Below are 20,359 nucleotides of genomic sequence, written 5' to 3'. Positions count from 1 at the left end.
TGAGTATTTTTTTGCAATAATTTAGTCGGTAATTACATCAAGATCTTGGATAGTTCCTTAAAATGTAGGAAGATACAGACCTCGCGCGCGCGAAAACCACGTCTGGAAGAAAGTAATAATCGTTATGCAAAGCTGTAGTCTGTGCGAGATAACTGGCAAGGGCTACTTAGGAGAGGGACTTCCTAACCTCTAGCAGACTGTCGCATACAGAAATCTCCCTTGGTGTACCTTACATTTTATAATTTGAAAAAAAAGGCGCAAGTAGGTAACAGTGAAGTCGCGATAAGTCTGTATGTACATAGAATTAAGAAACAGGGCTACAGAAGGCGCTATCAAGAGAGATAGTTACTTCATTTTTCCCAAGTACCAATGAAACAAGCGTTATCGGAAGCGAGATTTATAATACTTCCGGTGCTCGTTATATCATAGCATTTTATAACATTGTAGTACAATATTTTAAAAAATGAAAAAAAAGATAAAAATAATTTTTACGATAATGTAATAAGCTCCAATATATCAAAGAAATTATGTTTCAATTAGATTTCAATAAGATACATCATATAATTATATGGTAAAGAATGTTTGTTCTAATTAAGAAATAACTATTAAGAAAATTTAATGTATATTAAAAATAATATTTATACGCGTCTATTTGCAATCTTTTTTATGATTATTTTTTTCTATCAAAAAAAATAAAATATACATAAAGTTAGAGGATAGAAAAAGAGAGTTTAGAGACATTTTATTCGGCATCATCAATTATCTTTCACACAATCTATTCTATAATTTAATATTAATTAATTATTTTTAATTAATATTTATAAAACTAATTATATATATATATTTATTATATTGTGAATAATGTTAAATTTTCATTGTAAAACCTAAAATTATTAAACTTTTTGTTTTAATATTTTTAATTGATATGTGGCATATGCAACAAAAATCTCTCTCATTTTCGTTCATAAAATCGGTTTTACATATATTGTAAAATGGATTTATCACTTCATATTGCGACTGACTGATATTTTATCCCAACGTCCTTCGTGAATAACATTCTTTTTTACATACACCAACTGTCGTTAGATAATCGGTGTCTCTGACAGACATTCATCAATCATTACCGTATCAACCGCGTGAGCCGCCGTTTCATCAGAGACAAATGGACGACCGAGTTAAAAAGTATGTCAAATCGGAAATGCTGTTTGCGATGCATACATTTTTTTTTACTTCGAGATAAATATTCATGAAATAATATTTCAATGTAAAAATCATAATACATAAACTCAGCGATATTTAATCCTCATTGTGAAATAATTACTACATATTTTGTTAAAATAACATATAAATGCATAATTGTAATCATATCTTTTTATCGCTAATTATGAATATAAAATATAAGATTTATAAAAAAATATTTAAGTATGGCTATATTAAAATAAATGATAATATATAATTATATATTATATTTTATATATATTTTATAATTATGTTTACTTTAAGTTTGTAGTACATTTTAAAAATAAAAGTAAAATCACACATCTCCGAATAATATATTTTTTCACATATATAATTTAAATTATCCTCCAAATAATCATTTAAATCTACTACCGTGTCAAGAATCAAAATATTTAGAATTTTGTAGCTCGCGCAAGGAACTAGAAAGTGTTTCCCAGACCGTTTCGCGCAATCTTTAAGAAGGCTGGTGACCGTAACGTACAATTACGACTTACAACGGAGAATAATACGGGTATCGGGCGAAGGTAATGGCAATGCGGGGCGCGAGATAGAAGGAATAAGGAACGTCGGTGAATAGAGTAGCAACAAGAGTGGTTGATTCGACGGTGAAGCAAAAGGGGGTAAGTACTTGAAAGCCTACCTAGCACTCTGCTAATGTTCTCTCGTTACGTTTTAGCCCCCGTATGCTTCCGCTTTGGATTTAATGCGTCCGCCAGCACCATCGTGACGGACCGGAATCGATCCGGATGTTGCACAGTGCGGCGGACACTAGCCGATTAGAATACATGCAGTTAGCATGTACATACAACGTATCATGCGTGCAAACGCGTGAATTTTCGTTGGATTACGATTAATATAATTTTTTGCAATTTTAGCTCAGCTCGTTGACCGCTCCGTGGCGACAAACGCGCGTCTAACATAAATGACAATTAATTATATTTACTTTCTCTCGAGCAACTTGAGCTTTCCATTAGGACCGTCATAATTATTCGTTTTGTAAAAATAAATGTAAGTGTTTTTGAAAGTAAAAAAGAATCTCAGTCGTTTTTAAAGATAAAAAAGGCTAAAAAGTTGAAATTAGAATGTATATAATATATTTAATCCGGCTAGAGACAATAATTACAATCATTTCGTAAAAATAGCTATGTTATTTAAAATATATGAAAATATCCGAGCATGCTGCAGATGAGATAAGACGCTGCGTATGTAAACGCATTTAAAATTCATATTAAATCTATTTTAAAACGGGAAAAAATTTTCTGACAGATCACACTTCTCGATACAAAATTATCTCCAGTCTTCCTAACTGTCCGGATTGGATACGTCACTTTTCAGAGAGACATTGCACATGCAATGTTGCATAGTCGATGGTGCAGAGGCGGTCAGTAGGATTTATGTATGAGACGCGGGCGAGCTTCGGAGAGATAAATTAGCCGTCTCGGCAATAAAAAGCCGACTTGCGGATAACCTGGATTACACGGATGTACTGTGCGCTGAATCAATGGTACTTTTTGCCATCCCCTCCCTGATCATCCACCTTCAGTAATGTTATCCATTTTCATCCCCATGCCTGAATCTGTTACACTGTCTTTGTTGCGAGAGTATCGCAAGAACTTTACCTCTTTGATAGGATCTGCGTTACGCATATTATTAATGCAACGTAAAACAATTTTCTTTTATCGTTATCAATAAATATGCGATTAATCAATCAAAATATATAGCGGCCAAATCAAATCATGATGGGATAAAAAAATTCTCCTTAAAAATAATGATATGCCTTGTACTATGCTTCAAAAGATTATCCCTGCGTAAATATTTTAATAGCAAAGTCAAATAGAGAAATTATCCGTAAATATTTTTTTATATACTTAGAAACATGTTTGAAAATTTAAAGCGTAAGATTTTTCTCAGAGTAGAATATATTTTTTTACGTTCAGCGAACAAAGTACTTTTAGCTTAGTTCTTTGATATAAAAAGTTTTTTAAAACTTTGAGTTTGTTGTCGATATAAAATCGCGAGAAGATATTTTAAGCAAGTATCCATAATATTTTTCCGAGTATTCGCGATATCTAACTTGGGCGTAAAAGCACATTGAATTTTAAACGCGTCCACAGAGTGTCATAATCTCGCCTATGCAGCATGCTCGGACGTTTTCGCGTGTTTTAATATAAACAGGGTACCGCGCGGACTTAAGTTCCATCTGGCATGCGCTACGTCGCCTCAACTTTTCAGCATGTAAAATGTAAATGAATGGTGGCGGAGAAGGGAGGCGGAATGTTTCGAACGTTAACCGCATGAGAAATCGTTGCGGCGACGGTCCTCGCCGACGTGTGAAACGTAGGAACAATGCGAGCGAGCACAGTGATGTCCAGGGATGCATGGAAAAAATGGTACGTTATGTCAAAAGTTTCATTTCGCGAAATGAAAATAATATTAAATCAGATAGCGCGCGCACGTTCGCCATCTGCCCATGTTTCCGAATTACCGTTCCGGCTGTCTCCGACATTATTTGGCGCTTTCACTTTGTCTGCTTTCGCGTTCTCTTAGTGAATGTAAACGAAATTTCTAAGGGTTTATCCTCTGATTGTGTCGCGTTTTTATCAAACTCTTAACTTAACTTAACAAAAAAAATTAGGAAATTTTAGGAAAATATTTATTTAAATCTTAAGAAACGTGGTAATTTGCGTGAGGTAATCCATTACGTCGCGATTACTTCGAGATTTGGAATTTATCTTCTTTCTTTTAGCATTGCACATGCACAGTATGTGCGTTTGGCATTAATCCTATGAACGAAATAGTAAATTTTTTGCATAATAAATGACTGATTTCTCTTTATAAATACACCTACGCGAGAGAGAGAGAGAAGAGTAGCAAACTTAATTTAAATTAACAACAAAAATCTCCGCTGCGGTCTCTCGTAGCTTCTTGCCTCGAGATAAATGCCTCCAAGGTACCCGGTGGACAGTATAACCGCCGAGAGACATCTTGCGCTTTACGTTCGTAAGCCGCTGTCGTTAATAACGTCACGCTCGTCTGCATCTTTTTCCGCAGTTTTCCGCCATCGTATCTTTATATTACCGTTCTGTCACCATTTTCTCTTTTTGCTAGTCTACGCAATTTATCCACGTTGTGATCATTTAATTAACCTCGATGTGATTCTATGTATATAGGTGTCTTAATCCCTAACTGCAATTATTTATGTTAAAATTCAACGAATCTGTAGTCAATATTGTTTTGCCAAAAATTTAATAGATTAAAAGCTCAAACACGAGCTTAGTTTGGTTAAATGTTTAATATTAATTTAAACATATGTAATTTAAGAATTTGATAAATTAAGTTTCTTTCGAAACAGTCGAATTGTAAAGAGAAACATGTTAATAGAAATTAATTTTGTATCGTCAAGATTTCCTATATCAAACATTAGAAAATTGCATAAATGTAAAAATATTGCATTAGTAAGAAAACAAATATTTTAAAATTCTTCAAGATGTATATCCATCATTAACAAATAAAAATATACCGCGCCCTACTTGTCATTTAGCGTTTCGAGAGTAACGAACGAACGAATGCGAGCAAATTAAAACGTTTAATCTGCCATTTAAAAGTTAACTCGTTACCGGCTCTGATTGCATTACAAACAAAAATCGAAACCGTCCAATACGTAACGATCAATAATACTTGATTTTTTGATTCGTTATAGACGCGCAGCATCGATAAATCTTTCACAATCAACGCGATGCGTTTGGCGGAGTAAGCGATGTATAAACAAATTTCAATCAGCAACTCGGCAAATTATCGATCCTCGAATATCCGTGTTATCACCTACCTATATAGTTATCGATTTGCTAATTTTTTTTAAAATGGTACGCAGCACGAATTAAGTAATAAGATTAGATCGGAGAAATTTATTCTCTCAATATAGTATTATTTGAAAAGTAATAATGCTCCCCCGCATCATTCATAAGATGTCGTTTCCATTTGCGAGAAAGTCAAAGCCATTTATTATTATTCCCTTCCACCCGAACGAAATTGAGGAAAATGTCCCGCAACATTAAAGTCTCGATTGATAAACACGTCGCTACATTGATCAATTACCTGCTGGAAATGCATTCTCATTTATTCAAAAATAGTTATTCACTAAATGTTACTTATATTACGTAATTTATTTTATTTATTTTAATGAGAATATATATATTTTATTCAGAATTCTATTCAGAACAAAAAAAATATATATATATACATATATATATGCCAATTCTGAATAAAATATATATATTCTCATTAAAATAAATAAAATAAATTACGTAATATATATATATATATATATAATATAAAATCAATTATATACACGTTATTTACTCAAATAAAATTGTCACGCGATTTCGTATGTCAATAGATACAGAGCTTAATGAAATTAAATTGATATAATTTAATATCATTAAAATGCAGATAAAATACGTATAATATGATATTATTGCAATTTATTATCGCAATCTATAATTACGCAGATACGCAAAATACGCTTTCGGGCAGCGTCGCGTTTATCTTCGCGTTTTATTCCAGTGAATTACTGCCACGTTATTCCGCCTATGAAGAAAGAATCGACCCTCCGCGTGCGGAATTTCCGTGGAATCTTCGTCCCATCGCGGTCGCTTGAATTACGATTTCGTATAATTAGGCTTCAAGGAAAAAGCTGCCGTACTTTCTGCCGGTCTCTTCGCCGGCAAACTCCTTTTATTTCTTTCTTTGCGGTACACTCGACTCCGCCGCCAATTTTTGCATTTATTAACACTTTATTCTGAGAAATCAGAGAGAATCACAAGCGCACGAATATAATTTTACGTCGCGTTTGCGCGATACCTCGTCAATAACGTGATTTCGACTTGTTTTTGAAGGGATCATACTTTATCAAGTCGCTATTATATTTTAATGAATGCGCGGGATAACGAGATCCAATGCGTGCGGTATTAGTGTATGCGTGTGTGTATCCGGTTGCCAATTATATAACCAACTATTATAATAACTTTCTCCCAACTACGGATCAAACCGACTTTGTTGCATACGCTATTAAATATATAATAACCAATGTTGTGCATTGTCAACATGATAAAATTGCCACTATACAAACTTCATGAAACTCGTAAGCTTCTTCATGTTTAATACTGTTTTATGTCACAAGTTATCACATATGAATAATTTATGAACTTTTGTGTAAACTTATATTGCATTGCTTTTATGCGTATGTCAGATTTCTTTATCATAATTTATATAGGATCAATAGTCACCTATACAGTCCTTTAAGAAAGTTTTAATTGTATTTATGCGATACAATATGAGATTCAGATCGTAATAGTAGTGCTGTTTATCATATCATGCGTTTATATAGAAAATATTGTATAGAGAGAAGCAAGTGCTTGTCAAAAGCAGCTATTGAAAATCGAAGCCAGACGCATTGTGAACAGAACTTACACACATATACACACAGTCGCATCTTCGTATATCCAATTACCGGCTTTCTTGCAAGATCGTATTGTATGAATTATTGTATATTTCTCTAGTCAATTCAAACTATATGTTTATGCGTTAAAAAACGAGTCGAAATATTTCCAACTATTTCACTTATCAAAATAAAACCGATATTCATCGATATCACATAATTATCTGCATAATTATCTGCAATATCAATATAATTTAAGTTTCATTGGTTTTTGCTTACAACTCAAGTCGAAATTTTTTCCCTACATTTAACAATCTAATATCTATTTTGATACTTTAAGCAGTCAGAGCATCTTATTTTGGGGGGGGGGGGGGGACTATTTAATCTTTTATCTATAATTTTGCCGAAAGCTCCTCTTTAAAATCTTTAAGTAGAAAACTGTTTATTACCTATTTGAGATAGAAAATAGTGGTTCAATATAATACACTTTTTATATAAATAAAACCTATCAATATTCTCCATAAATATAAAAAATAGAGAAAATAGCAACACAATTTCGACTCAAATAGCGCTTTTTTTTAGTAAAAATTAAATTAAATTCTATTAAATTGTTGTTGTTTTAGAATATTTAATTATCTGTATAGATTTATTAAAAATATATATATATTAAGAGAATGAATTGAAAAAATATGTGCCACAGCAAAAAAGCTGTGTGAATGTGTTGGAATTAAAAATTGCAAGATAGGTTGTCGATATTGACATGGTTTATGAATTATTTCGCTTATTCGTTTCACAGTAAAATTGTTATTTAAATATCACTTTTGTAAAAGAAACTGTTGACATGCTCGACGGATAACAGTTAAAGTACAAATTTTAAAATAAAATCAATGGTCACCGAACGCGTGAAATGATATTCGCGTGACAAGTCTTTGGGAACAATTATTTGTTGATATAGCGCTAGAGAAATAAATTGTTGCATTCATGAAAACTAGGGCGGAAATATAGGAAAAGCACGCTTTAAAGTGAATAATCTGATTATTAGCTCTTCGCTAATCTTTTCTTCGAAATTAGACCAACTCTCTTCTATTACGGAACGAAATTCTCCGACCGTTCTCTGTATACGACAAAGTAGATTCTCCCGTCTCATGAAATTGAATCCTTGCGCAACTTCGGTTCCCAACGAGAGAAACACAGTCGCTTTTGCTATTCACAGTATTGTAATTCCAACGGGATTCGGATTCTACACGTATTATTTCACATTCGATGACGCATTCAAAATTCCGTCGCGTATATAAACGGATTAACGAAAAATATAAGCAAAAAAAAAGAATTGAAATTTATTTCCTGCCTGGATATTTTCAATAAAAATTATTACGCGAAGCATCGCATACTTTCCCGCGTGTGTATGTGAACGGCATTTCATACTGACCATTTATTTGTAGATGTAGAGTTTTATATCACACACGAAATATGATCAATAACATTCGAGAGAGATAGAATTTATCATATAAAAACTAAAATATTTACTAGTTATTCAAACTTTTTTTCTTTGTAAAGTATGATTCGACGAAATATATAAAATAGCTCTCTCATTTTTTATGCATATCTGGTGGACTTATTTGAAAAGCAATAACCATTTTTCTTTCAAAACGCTCTTTAAGTTACAAAAGAGAATAGAACGAGTCGAATTGACTAGAAATTTATTAGATTCACTTTTCTGCAAATTTCTCGTCTTTCTTTTGAAACACAAGCATGTGCTCTCCAAGAGATAAATCTTAAAACGATGAAATAGCTGCATGAATTGAAAAGTGATATCATTGAAATCGCGCTGCATATAATCGAAAATCTTTTGACCTGAATACATATCCAATAATACTCGTAAATATTTTAATTTTTATAAAATATATTTCATATATTCTGTCTGAGTATTATTTATCGTATCTCTATTAAAATATTAAAAGCAAAATTAATTTATTGTAATCGAAGCTATTAATAGCTACTTTAATTAAAATTGAAGTTAAAATGATAAATATTTTATATAAAAATATGCGTTATAGAATGTATAAAAGATTGTTTTTTTTAAAGAATATTGTATAATAAAACATACTTCAACAGTGTATTTTATGCGTTTGTCATATAAATAACAAAGAATAGTCGAAATAAAAAATATCTTTGTCTATATAAATAAATAGAATAATGAAAGAGTTCGGATAGGAATTTGCAACGACAAATTCAAAAGTCTTGATGGCGCGTAACATATTTCAGAAATAAACCCGCAAAGCCGACCGTAATAATTTCATTCATCGGACATTCGAAAAAGGATTTTACGGACATTCTGTATCAAAGTACAGCGTGCAAATGCGATTATGCTACAACGATATACGGGCGGATCGATCGCTGCGCTTCTCGAATATCCTTTCGGAAAATGAGAGCAGTTAATTTTCTGCAGATCTAACTTTGCGCTTTTCTCTTAATAATTTTGTGATTATTCTGTACAAGACATTAGTAACTTCCTTACATTTCAACTTCAGCCAAGTTTTGTCTTGCACGTATAAACGTTTGCAAATCTGATAAATATATTAAACTTGATTATCTGATAACATTTTATTATTATTTACACACATAAACGTTTTCTTTTCAATTCTTCAACAAACTTTAATGATTTATGTAAATAAGTATAATAATAATTAATAATTTATCTATAGCAATACGTATACAATTAGAATTAAATGCGAATGTTTTTTTTCTAAAATATAATAATATATTTCAATAATAGTTTAAAAATTAAAAGTAAATTTAAATGATATTTCGAATAGATCAATATTATTATCGCTATTCATTTTCTCTCGATTACGTCTTCGCGCGAGTGTAAGTACAAATTTTACTCGAAGTGTAATGCTAACACCTAAACCAATTTTCATCGTGGCTAAAATGCCTTTCGCGCTTTAACGCGCAAACGTGTACGCCGGTTCAATGAATCGGTAATATTTTCGCGAGGCCATTATGCGCAATTATTCCACAATTGCACCCAATTTCTACCATTGCGCGAAGACCGGAATGGATATTATGTAACGGTAGAGTAACGCGGCGCACATCGGCCATTAATATTTCGTGCTTGTCATCGAAATTCAATTTCCGCACGGTGGTCGACGCCCGCCAGGAACTCTAATTCAGTGTCTGTGGTCCCGTCAATCAACTATAGCATCAGCCAAGTAGCTGGAAATAATTAACGCTTCGCGCGCATTGCAGCTCGTAAACATTCCTATTGTCGATACTATCATTTTGATTAGGCAATTGTGCAACTCCTTTCCAGTTCACAAATCTCTTTATTATTTTCGCGCGATCTTATTTAGCTTTCCAATAAACTCAAATTTGTAAACGTCGATACTTTCAATTATTTTCGTGATGTCCGATGCAATAAAGTTTCTTACCATTAAGTGGCCAATCGTCAATGAAGTCGCGAATAAATAATTGAGGATATAACATAAAAAAGATTGCAAATATATGTATCATATCTTAAAAACGATTTTATACTAAAAATGCTTTGCTATAATGCATTTCTCTTTATGCTGTAAGATAGAAATACAAATAGCGAATAATAATAATCAATAAATATTTCCAATTAAAAAGAAATCTTTTTCATATATACAGGGTGTTAAAAAAGTGGTGGATACGCTGTATAGGGGTGAATTCCTGAGGTTATTTGGAGACGATTTTTCCTCAGTGAAAATGTCGAGGCACCAATAATTTTCCAGTTATAAGTAATTGAAAATAAAGGGCTTTTCGTAAACTAAGTATTGTGGAATTAAAATATTAACAAAATTACATTCTTCAATTAATTTCAAGTCGACTTTAATTTAATAGAATTTTAATTTAAGGCTTAGTTACCAAGATATATGATGGCAAAAATTGGGAGCTTGCAAAAAATGATGACTTCTCTCGACATTTTCGTTGAGGAAAAATCGTCTCCAAATAACCTCAGGAATTCACCCCTATACAGCGTAACCGCCACTTTTTTAACACCCGATATGTATATATGTATAAATCAAATTGATTACAGATATCTGTTTTGTTTCACAAAACAAATAACACATTCAAATTGCATGCAATTAACACGTGGTAATCTAATGATAATTACGTATGCGAGAGTCTCAATCATTCAGTATTATGCGAAACTGGGGAAATCGATCGTCACATGCCAAAGCGCTTTAATTCAGCAGTCGTATAGTGCAATTATCCCCTTTAATTCACGGCGCGGTGATAAAAATACAGAATATTCAACGATGTTAAACATTGTAACGACCGTCCTAATTTTCCGAGAGAGAGAAAGAGAGAGAGCAGAAAGAGAGAGCAGACGAGAGAGCATATGCTCAACTCGTTATAAGAAATACTTTAATGCAAAAACTTCTTTGCAGTACGCGATACGATTCTGAATATAAAATCCACCATCTCTTTGTTTCTGCATCGAGTACCTCTCCCCATCCTCTGCATGTCGTACATTTACGAATAAAAATCTATACCCTCGATATATATCGATATTCGTTGAGACGCATTAAAGCGCGATACTTTCCCCTTGCTCATTCGAGTTATTCGTTGAAATATTCGATAAAATGTTCGCAGCGCCAAAGGAGAAAATAAATATTATGATTATGACGCGAATTGCGTTATTCATAAATTACGTTGTTTTCTTTTCCATCGTAGGTTTCCAATTTCTCGGTGAATACCGAGATGGAAACTGAGTAGGAAACAGAGTTTGACATAACGTGCCATCTGGATGGGTATGCGGAATATTTTAATACCTACATTCAATTTTACTAATTCTAGAGCAGAAATCTTACGATTTATACCTATATATATATACATATATACTAGAGAAACATTTCTAGCTATAAAATGCCGCTGTATGTATGTGCATATTATATATGGCGTTAGCGATCGCAAACTGCACTCATACATCGTTCGACAAGAAATATTTTTTTCAGAATTTACATATAAAAAGTTTATAAGATCGATCTCTGTGTGGAAAAGATCTTAATTAAGAAATAAATTATTCCAAATATTTTTAATTAATATCAACAACAATGCAAAATTATTTGAACAATATTCTCATAAATAAACATTAATACGATATCAATGATATCACATAAATTAATCAAATGTTGCTATGTTTTTATTATATTATATATAGAAGTGCTTCAACCTTTACCTTTGATTTCGCTGCGTAACGAATATACTATCAGCGCTACTATTTCGCACACTTTATCATTCCGATATCAATTTAAAAAATTGCTATATGCATACAATTCATATTTGCATCAGAATAATGTTCGTACCAATATTAAATGCCTGAACTGAATAGGTCCTACGGCCTTTGATGCTATCGTACTCGTGCTTTTCTCTCTCGAGATTTGTGTCGATATTTTGAATTTGTAACAATCATTCGCAACAAACAATCGTTACAAATTAAAATAGAGAAAAATATTACTGCAATCTACTATAAAATCATTTTTAAAGAGTAATTAATTTTTTTGTATAAACGGAATAATTCATAAATGTAAGTGTACAGAATTTACAAGTATTAATTTAATTAATAAACTAATGGCAAACAAATAATTTAATTTCAGATGAGATTATATATATATATATATATATATATATATATGTATATACATATTACAATATAATATATAATTTCTTATACAAAAATATAAAAATTATTTTATAACTTGCGATAGTAAAAAAGATATAGCATTAAGTATTTTAATTCGACGTTTATAATATAATAATAGATTTGTTTATAAATTCTTTAAATATCTTTCTCATTAATTACTTACTTTCAATATTCAAAATAATGTTTTTAGCAGATAGCATAATAAATGCATAGCAAAAGAAAAATAAAGACGAGATTGCGATGTCTACGACGAACATTTTTAAAGTGTCAGCTTTAATAAAAATACATTTACAAGGTTGTGACTCCAATATATGATCTTATTTAGATTAGATCGCGATAAGAAAAAATATTACAAGTTTATATTCACGAATAGTTCGACTTTTATCAACCTACTGCTTTTATCATTTTTTAAACATTATAAGAGTAGTGAGATGAGTGCAACGATTTTAAAGTTCGCACTCTCTTGCAATAATATATGTTCTATCTTTTTACCTTTATTTATAATAATATTCGCATTGATCGCGGTACGTTTTTAGTAGCGACGTTACATTATCGTGAAATTTCTGTCTTCTGTCAGAAGAGAAGAGAATTATCGCGCAATTTTATCTCGAGAATACGTTTGCATACTTTTACCGATAATAAAATCTGTTTAGCAACCCTTAGGAGGGGACAATACATACCCTCGTCTAAAATGAGCAAGTATAAACAGACAATTACGTTCAATCCCAAATTCAAAGTAGCAAGATAAATAAGTTAATAGGATGATACTAATTGCGATACTGAGAGCATCTACTGTGTTAAAGGGATAACAAGGAGCCCATTAGCGTAACGAAGCCGAGTAACCAAATGCATTTTTGCACAAAGTTCTGTCGCACACAATAATGAATGCTAATATAGTTACGCAACGCACATGTTCCTGTCAATTATGGAACTTTAAATTGTTTCGAAGCATGTTAAGAACTTAAGCTATATACTCGTATCTGCTGTACTCGTGCTGATATAACAAGATCGGCACGCTTAGCATCTCGCAAAACTTGCAGAAGATCGCTGAATAATTACGAGATTGAAATATCAACTGAGAAGTTAGTATTAAGCCAATATTACACCTTTTAACGTAAAACGCGATTATAGCACATCATTTTCAAACTTTAGAAATAATAGATATAATTTCAAGATATTAACAAAAAATTTCTCATACTCATATTCAAAGATATAATTTCAAATTCTCGTGTAAATAAATAAAATAAAAATAATTGATATTAACGTAAAAATAAAAGTTTTTGCATATAAAGATGTCTTATATGTATATGTCTGCCACGTAAATTGTAAAAAACGTGATAACGGCGCAAAAAGCTTTTGATCAAAATAGATATATATTACTGCAACATGAATCTACATTGATTGGACGCGTACCGTATTCATTTGATTACAGTAATTCATATTGCATACGATATTTGAATCGCGTAAATTAAAGTCACCAAAAATTGGTTTTTGTAAATAAATGACAATTTCGAGATCTTTACTAATTTTAATGCTATAATGATATTACATATATTTTTTTCGCGTTATATATATGTAAATTGTCTTGGGAATTTGTAAGAATAGAGATTCTCTTTCAGTAATAAATATATAAAGAATAAAGAATTCTGGTCAATTCTCACAATCATTACATATGTATATCGTTATTAACTTAATTTCAAATTGATCTATCTTTAATAGAGAAAAAAATATTTGAAAGTTTCTATGGAATTGAGGAAGTTGAGACAGTATAAAAAATAAAAAATTGTATACAAAAAAATTGGTTACAAGAGAGAAATGAGGTAAAATTAAAATTTTGTTACAAAATAATTCTAAATTTGCAAAACTTTCCAGTCGAGTAAAACTGTAAATCTCTTAATATATCTTATATCAGGGAAATGGAAAATCATATAATTTCTAGTAATTAGCTAACCAATAAAATAGTGACGTAACTTTCTGATGTGCATCGTGTATGTACACACTCCTGAATTTCCAAGTAGTACTGTATAAACTGACTATGAAACCTGTTAATACAAACGTGTAACTCGGCTTGCGACCAGTTAGGAGATCAACATTTGCTAGTGTCAGCTATCGTCGCTGCAGCTCGTTACGTTAAATTGTGTTTTCGGTATTTGGAAACATTGCTTTCGTATTTTTCTAACAAGAAAACTGCTATAATTGTTAACGATTTTAATTATACGAAAGTAGCTAAGCTAGATATAAAATCATAGATATAAAAATTGAGAAATAAGCTATTAATTTTTTTCAGATAAAAAATATATTCTAATATTTTCTAATGTAAAAAAAAAAATTCGTTTTACATATAAATAAATCGCTTATATCTTGAATAAAATTACACAAAATAAAATAATTAATGAAACATTCTTTAATTTTTATATCAATGCACATTCGTTGTTTTGTACGTTACGTTTATATAAACTATTTTGACTATGTTAAATATATCAGATATAATTATTTTTACAAGGACGCAAAATGTCATCGTTATATTGAACAAAAGCTGAGCAATGACGGAATTTTCTGATATGCTGCATTAGCGAATGTTACGATATCGTTTGGGTACAGAGCAAACTCATACAAGCGTGTAATTCGAGTCGCCGCTGGTTTATTCATTATTCATTAACATCAGCTGGAACTTGTTATCATATCTATAATATGATGTGATATTCCTTCTGTGCTATCGAGGAAAAGTTTTGTCTCAAACGATAATAGTTTACTGTAGGGAATGCAAAGTGCAAAAAGAGCTTCAGTATTTCCCAAAAAGTTATGTTTAGAAGAACACGTTACTGCTTAATTATGTTATGAATCAAAATATGCCGCATTGTGGAGTAAACTGTGGTATAATTTAACAAGAGTTATTCGCGCAAACGTATTGTTGCAGCGTCAGATATAGTCAGATACAGTTTATTAAAATATAAAATTGTTTGCTAAAAAAGTGATTGACATAGAATCTAAAAAGTTATCGCGTTATCGCGTTATCGTGTGCTATGAGTTTAAAATCATATCTTTCTTGTGCGACTAAGAGAATAATAGAAAAAAATCATTAATAATTTATAAGAAGAAAAATATAAAGCATGCATATTAACAAATTTTTATTTGATTCATATAATTTCTGTTTATTATATACTTATTTTATTATATACTTAGTTTATTATATACTTATAATGACAGATTAAAAATACAAAATTGGTAAACAAATTAGAAAAAGTATATAAAAACCTGCAAAGAATATTTCAGAAAAAAATGTATTATTGAAATTTAGAATATTACCCTCGCTTAAATATCACATATCATTTCGTGTGGATTAAACAGGTTCATTTTATAGATATTCCATGTGATGGATACGGATATAAATGGTTGAAATATTAGATGGCTCAGAGGAATGATCGTAACTTAATGGACTTACGAAGCCAGTGACCATCACCGGCTACAAATTCGGCTGTCTCGACGTTAACACGATTATATATACGCGTGTGGATTTACAACTACAGTCAACTCGATTAGTCGATTTCATAAGCAGCGTACCTCCGCTATAGAGAAACGGCAGCGTACTACCAGGATCGTTTGATCATGTACCAAAACTTTATCTCTAAAAGATGTCGAAACACGCGCGCGAATAATTGCTTTAATAACGATTCGTAGCAATTCTATGCCATTATGCAAACGACAAAAGTAAGGATATTTAGCAAAAGCCATGGCCATGTGAAAATTTATTGTGATATAAAGTGACTAAATTTTGATTTTTGAAAGACACGCTTTTCGTTTCATCATTAGGATAAAGCAAGTGTAAATAGCTTTTGAGAAAAATTGTTGTTTGTTTTATAAAAATTTTGAAATAATAAAAATCTTAAATTTCTCTATAAGCAAAAATTAATAAAAGAGAATCATAATTTCAAGATTTATAATTAATGATTATAGCTAATTGAAATATATTTGGCAATAATAATAATAAAACGTTTAGTATGAATAATAATTTTAAAATATTTTTGAATTTTATCCTGACTTATCTTATTTATTTTTTAAAAACTTTTCTTCAAGTTGTATTCTTAATTCATTAATTTATCAAATAAAAATTTAGATATATCATATTTCATCTACAATTTCACTTTATTAAAATTTCAATTTTCTATGTCAAATATTTTATTAATTATTACACGTCGGCGCATTCAATTTCATTGTCTATTTTATAAATAAAAATATATTTTTTTCGAAATATTTATTTTATTTTTTGTTATTGTTTGTTATATTTATATAATTTGATATGTATGATAAAAAAATAGAAGATCGTATACAGTTCTAGTTTTTTCTACTGTTATCCTAGTCGCACGCAAAAAAATATGATCGTCGCGATACGCTCCGGGGAAATTTCGTGATATCGTTTTTGCCGTTCATTGAAACATTCTCGTCAAAGTGTCCGATGATATCAACGTTAAACCGCAAAAAGAGAAATTACGAAATCACGTAATTTTGCTCTAAATTTTATTTTATTTCGTCGCATTTATATAATATTCATATGTCTCTGTTTTCCACAATTTGTTTTAATGAAATTGTCTTAATGGCCAGAAAATATTCATAAAATGCTCAAATGCTGCATTTTTCTTCTTCTTGTTAATACAATTTTATCAAGATTATGTCAAGATAATTATAGTATATTTGGTGACAGTAATCCTGTATAGTGTTGCTTCTCACATTTATAACATGTGCCAAAGTATAATTATTATATCTATTATTAATTCGTTAAGATATTATTATCATACAAACACACATGATTATATATAAGTGAGAGAATAAATATAAGAAATATTTGATCACAAAATAAAATGAATTTCAAATATTGTATTTATGATTATAATTATAATGAAAATTATAATTATTTGATTGACATTTTTTTTTCATATTTTGGAAACAGTAAACGTGTTCTAGTTGTCACAAATCGATATATAGACAACTTAGCCGCTTTTGCCAATATGTTCTCTATGGGATACGCGCAAACGATGCACGTGCGTCCATCCCGTTATATTTTCATACAAATGACACACGGCTGCACAATGACGACAACAATGGTAGGTTCGTTCGACTAGTATCGAGATCAACATTTCTCTTACCTGTTACACTTGCGAAGGTAGACCTTCCCTAGGGCTTCTTCGTTGCGGTATCGGTTGCACCAACCACGATGAAACGACGTCGGGTTCGTATTCAGTCACGTGCATCCGTATTGCAGCCGACGAATTGCGTTCGCAAACCTGCAACAATATTACAAATGGATATAAATATCGACATCTGATCATTATTGTATCGTATAATCCTGCCGGAGCACGCGCGTCTCGTTCTCATTCACCTACATGTCGTATCTTGACGTATCTTTGGCCTCTTTTCTCCGCTTTATACGATATATGCGATAACAGCCGCGAGCTCACTGATAACTAACTCTCGAGTTTGCCTTCGTTCACGTAATTTACGTATATCCATATCGGTCCGCGATCACAATCAGCTTCTACCTCATTCTGATTATTCTTATCGCATACTACGAATTCTACAGATCTCTTCCGAATTTGTCAGAGAATAAAGATAGTTGCGCGCTTCTCTTTATGTGTATTCCTCAAAACGGCGCGGTCGTTTACATATAATATTGGTTTACTTATATAGATTGCTTACATTATGGTTCAACTTTATAAGAGGTACTTTAAAGTAACGCGACTACTTTGCCGTGTTTCGCTGCTTTTACGAAATTTTAAAAAGTTAAAGATAAATTTACAGTAGTTAAGATCTCGTACGTGAGAGAGTGAGCAAAGCATTTTCATTTTTATAAAATATTTACTGCGGCAATATATATACATATATACATATACATATATGAAATTAATAAATTAGAAATTAATAAAAATCATAATAAATTTTTAATTTATTCATTTGATTTAACTTTATCCGTTCCTAAATATACTATTGTGTGAGTTAACAAGAAAGAACTTTCTCTCTCGAACCTAATATTTTATTTGTATAATACATAAAATAAATTATATAAAATAGTTTATTTAAATGTTTGTAAATTTTATATCAATTTAATAATATTAATTAGTAGTTAGTCGATTTAATATCGCATTGTTTTACTTTATGATAGTACTTCTAGAACGCAATAATTGTGTCAGACTATTTCATATATTATCGTGATTATCTTTAAGCCTTACGATACGACATTAACTGAGTGATATACATCGCATGTCATACTCGGACACGAAAGATACATAACTCTCTAGATTCTCTGGAGTCCAAGAGACTGTAGATAAGCGCACAGATAATGTCGTGAGTCCGCTTACCTTCGCTAAAGATTAAATCGGCACCTAAAGTAAGTACGCTCAACGGATTGCCCGAACGAGCTTGTCATCCGAGTGGTTGCAAATCTAAATCTTAAGCTTCAGCACTACATTATGCATCCGATCGAATGATAGATCATCTTTAATTTACAAGAGATATCGCTAATAGTATTTTTAAAATAAATATTCAAACAGTTTTATATTTTTAAAAATATATAATTGAGAATTTCGATAATTTCGAGTTAATTATATTCTTGGAAGAAAAACAAAAAAATATTATTTTAAATATTATCTTTTAAGATTTTAATCTTTTGTTTTCTCAGTGATGGAATTATTAACGCGATAGACGATATTTTCGCATAATATATTCGATTTTTTATAAACTCTCTCTCGATGCTACATGTTATTAACTTATTTTAGGCTTTTAATAATATTTTACTATATTTATTTATAATATTTTTATATTTTTTTATATAATATTTATTCTACTCTGTCATTTAAGCTTTAAGCTTTTCATTTATTAATATACTTACTTCAATAATATCTGAAGTGCAGGACTCGCGCAGAGTTAACTTCCGATACTTTTTTTCGACACTCCCGGTATTTTTTTCGACATTCTCGATGCTACACAAAATACGACGGTCGCCCGATACTTTTTTTCGGCACTCCCGATACTTTTCGCGACACTCCCGATACGAAATATTTATACTCGAAAATTATATTCATGTATTTAATACTTATACAATTGGAACCGAGACTGTTCGATAATTATCGCACATTCGCACGATGATCGATATATACTGTATATCAATGCACGAAATATACAACGACGAATATCTTTCTTGGCATTCCCGATGTTACCTGCAAACAATATTTATTCTCAGTAACATAAAGAGAGTCGTGAATCGAGTATATAATAAATCAAATTATTTAAAGTCAGGTTATGTGGCGAGGTCATTATGGCTGGACATTGTGATGCATAATATTGTACCGTAATAATATAGACTGATTCCGTTTTTTAACACTCACCAGATACCGTAATATAAACTGATTCCGTTTCTCCGATCTCACGAGATGCTCGATCGCGATTAAATCTATATTTTAAAACGTATATCGATTCCACAAGTGATAATGCGCGAAGAGAAATTTTTCACTTTACGTTAAGGTACCGTGGTCACGTGATCCTATGCGTGAATGTTTCTACGATGTGAATTTAACGCCATATGGCGCCACCTTTGATTAGACAAACGCGACATTAATACATGTGTATATCGAATATGAAAGACAAGAGAGAAAGAGAGAAATAGAGAGAGAAAGAGATAAAAAAATCGTACATAATTTTCATAACTAATTATTGATAATTATACGTTGCAATATTTATTAGATAATTTATCTCTTATACTTGATAGCATCACAGATTAATACTGTGATAGCATTATAAATTATGTGTAACGCGTTCGTATATACGACACGAGTAAGAATCACGAAAAGTTGGTTATTTTTCACGACGATCGAGATTGTATTGAGGGAGAAATTATATACAAAAACATACGACAGGTTCGTGCTCGAGACGGGCGAAGATTTCAGACTGAATTCACCCTCTTTTTGTTTATATACACGATAGCATGCTTACCTCGCTTCGTTCGCTGCGCTTCTCTCTCTTTT

General features: G+C 31.2%; 1 long non-coding RNA gene across 1 annotated transcript in view; it reads right to left on the bottom strand.

Annotated features, from left to right (window-relative positions):
• Nucleotides 1–20,359, bottom strand: part of LOC145938777 (uncharacterized) — a 431,555-nt gene that overhangs the window by 139,973 nt on the left and 271,223 nt on the right. The window contains exon 4 of the long non-coding RNA XR_014425733.1: nucleotides 17,489–17,626. This is a non-coding gene — a long non-coding RNA (uncharacterized LOC145938777). The remainder of the gene's footprint in view (nucleotides 1–17,488; nucleotides 17,627–20,359) is intronic.

The sequence above is a fragment of the Prenolepis imparis genome, unplaced genomic scaffold (assembly GCF_030444845.1).
Source record: "Prenolepis imparis isolate NDT839.2.m4 unplaced genomic scaffold, iyPreImpa1.0 SCAF_7, whole genome shotgun sequence".
In the NCBI taxonomy this organism is placed as follows: domain Eukaryota; kingdom Metazoa; phylum Arthropoda; class Insecta; order Hymenoptera; family Formicidae; genus Prenolepis; species Prenolepis imparis.
Note: the sequence above shows the minus strand (reverse complement) of the source record. Positions and strands in the feature narration are given on the sequence as shown.